This window comes from Triticum dicoccoides, chromosome 2B (assembly GCF_002162155.2).
Source record: "Triticum dicoccoides isolate Atlit2015 ecotype Zavitan chromosome 2B, WEW_v2.0, whole genome shotgun sequence".
NCBI classification, from domain to species: domain Eukaryota; kingdom Viridiplantae; phylum Streptophyta; class Magnoliopsida; order Poales; family Poaceae; genus Triticum; species Triticum dicoccoides.
The window spans coordinates 151,992,725-151,995,592 of record NC_041383.1 but is presented as its reverse complement, the minus strand read 5'-3'; the positions used below and the strand labels follow the sequence as shown (position 1 = coordinate 151,995,592).

The 2,868-nt window shown below is 49.8% G+C and overlaps 1 pseudogene; it reads left to right on the top strand.

Moving 5' to 3' along the window:
• Nucleotides 1-240: 240 nt before the first annotated feature.
• LOC119367418 overlaps nucleotides 241-2,868 on the top strand; it is a 13,050-nt pseudogene continuing 10,422 nt past the window's right edge.

The following is a 2,868-nucleotide window of genomic DNA, read 5'->3' as shown; positions in this document are numbered from 1 at the left end:
TCGCGACTCCATGCCGAGTTGAAATACCTGACAGTGATTTCCCATTTGGGACAAGTACGAGCGATACACATGTCGCTAACAGAAAAATCTTCACCACTAGATCCAAGAGAGAGTTCCTTAGCACTTTCCTTAGCCTGAAGAAAATAAAACTAGGTGATCTTTCGTCAAAGGTCAATCGGCGCGTATGGTGCTACCGTTTTGGTAACTCGCGCGATTGCACTATATCAGTGGATGCTGCCCGGCCGCATAGAACTGTGTCTCGGTTTCACCGTACGTTGCATAATAAGCAATGGCCAACAGCACCGGCGGTGGCAGCGGAGAGCACCACGTCTGGGTACCAGCTCACGGCGTCGGCCAAGCAGGCAAGGCCGCCGCTGCGCCGGAGATGTGGCTGAATCGCTTCGTTCGCTCTGTCACGCTAATCGAGAGGGTTGGCAACGCCTTGGGCACGTTGGCCTTCACGTGGGCCACCGTCGTCCTGCTCGGAGGCTACTCCAAGGACCTCAAATTCAAATATGATTTTCGGTATGCGACAGTGATAGTATTCCTCGAAGCTACAAGGTATGACAAAGCAATTTTGTAACTTGTGATAGTATTCCTCTTGGTCGTCGTTGGTGAAGGGGTCGTTGGATCCCGCGCGTACGGATTATTTTAGCTTTAGCAACCTGTTTGATAACCACCTGCTTCAAGTTTCCACAAGGGTGTTTGTGGAAAGATTAGGCATGGAAAATAAAGTTGTACTTCCATTTTTTTTGTTTGTTATATGATAAAAAATTAGCATGGGATAAAACCCTGCTCACGAATTAATTGGATACCCCTCGGAAGAAATGGATGGGAATTGGCTTCCTCAACTCCCATTCTTCTTCCCACTTAAACTTCCATTCCCTTTAATCAAACAGTGGATTTTTAATCTCCTCACCCTCAACTCACATTCCCCATCTCTAATTCCCTCGGAGGTTCTAGGCCCCTAGTAGCTTAGGTTTTTGGGTCATTCTACGTCTTGGCTTCGGCGGCGGCGGCGGTGGCGGCGATGCTGAATAAAGAAGATTCAGATTCTTCTCCGGCGAGGTGATCGTCTCTATGATCGGTGATGGATCTGGGAACCAGCTTGTTCAAGCAGGGAAGTCATGGCGGCGACATCTTTGTGGTGGTCTTGTGTCCTCGGGCTCTGTCGTTGCGACGACGTCTGCTCCAACGTCGTCGCGGAGCTTGGGAGGTGGTTAGGAGCGGATGCAGATTGTCGTCTGCATTGACGACATCTGAAAGAAGAAACTTATGCTGGGTTCGTGGTTGATGGATGGCAGATATGGTTTTATCGTTGGCGTCTTAGTTGTGGTGGGGTGCCAGATCTAGAGTTTGATGGCGTGTTCGAGGTGTTCCCTGGTCTCATGCGTTCAGCGGCAATGACTTCACTTTTGGTGAACCACCTTGGAGGTCCGCAAAGCTGCATATCATCGATGGAGCCGCATTGAGCTCGGGTGGGAGGTGCTCCATCCTTTTTTTTTCCTTCGGTGGTTGTTGTGATGGTGCCGGAGGCTGGGCATTGGTATCAAGCTCAAAGACGTTCTGCTGTCTTTTCAGTTTGTCATGCCGATCTTTACGTAACTTATACTTTGATCTTTATGATATGAATGAGACATGTATTACCATGTCAAAAAAACGCTCCGCGGATTTGTACATACGTGCATTTTTAAATAAATTCTCCAAGTCCAAGTTAATACAATAAAAATATCAGAGTAAATAGCATAAAACTCCCACAATTAAGGTTAGGGTTCACAAAAACTACTATATTTTTTTCACAAAACACTACAACCTCAGGGTAGTACAGTTCAAAAATCTACTCCTACTACCTACTTTGGGGGAGGGGGGGGGGTTGAACCTACCACCTACTGTTACTTGCCCGTTTGGCCGAAATTAAACGCAATTATGATCACGATGGCCGACCCATTAGGGCTGACGTGACATAAAAGTCAAGTCCATTAGGTTAATCATTAAAATGGACGTGATGTTGAGGCCCACATGTCAGTCTCAATAAAAAAATCCCTCTCCCGATAGATACATCGCCACTGCACTACATGCGCTGCGCGCACCCTCGTGTGGGCTGCCGCTGTATCATGGCATGACTCGATGGCATCGTGGTGCTCTTCCCTGAGCCAGGCTCTCTTACATGTCATGCCTCGGAGACCCGCCCACCCGGTTGGACGCGCTCCTCTAGGGCGCTCGCCAACGCTCTCCTCATAGTCACATAGGCCGGAGCCGCGGCCTTTGTGGGACACCGATGCGGCGAGTACCAGCGATGTGGTAGCTAACTGACGACCACCACCACACGCTCCCCGTCCTCCTCCAGGGGTCGATTTTCGTTCACATCTCAACACAACTAGTTTAACTAAGCGAGTCCAACACGACCATATCACCTATTCCTCCCCCACTTGGTGGTACGCTCCTAGTTTCTCTGTGGCATCCGGCGTTGCTGCCCGCATGGTCACGCGTCAACAGCGTCGTCCCCCGCTGCATTCGGCGTCACGACGTGCGAGCGAACAAGCAGATGCAGTCGTGCAGGCAGCACTGGCCGCCGGCCGCTGGCCGCCTCTAGGGTTAGGGCGAGACGAATTGGGGAATGGGAATTGGTGTGTGACTGTGCTATGGGAGCATGTGAGCCTTTGTCTCCTGTCATGCATGCGACTTGGGCCTTCTTTTTTGCTGGGCGTGATTTATCGGTGAGTATAGCACATCCAAACGTCTGCGAGTTTCGTAAATATCGGTCAATTTGGTTATTTCGGGTTTTTAGGAGTGAAAACCGAACCCTAACCCGAAGACTGAACTGGTGGAAAATAAAAACCCAACCCTAACCCAATAACCGAATTAACC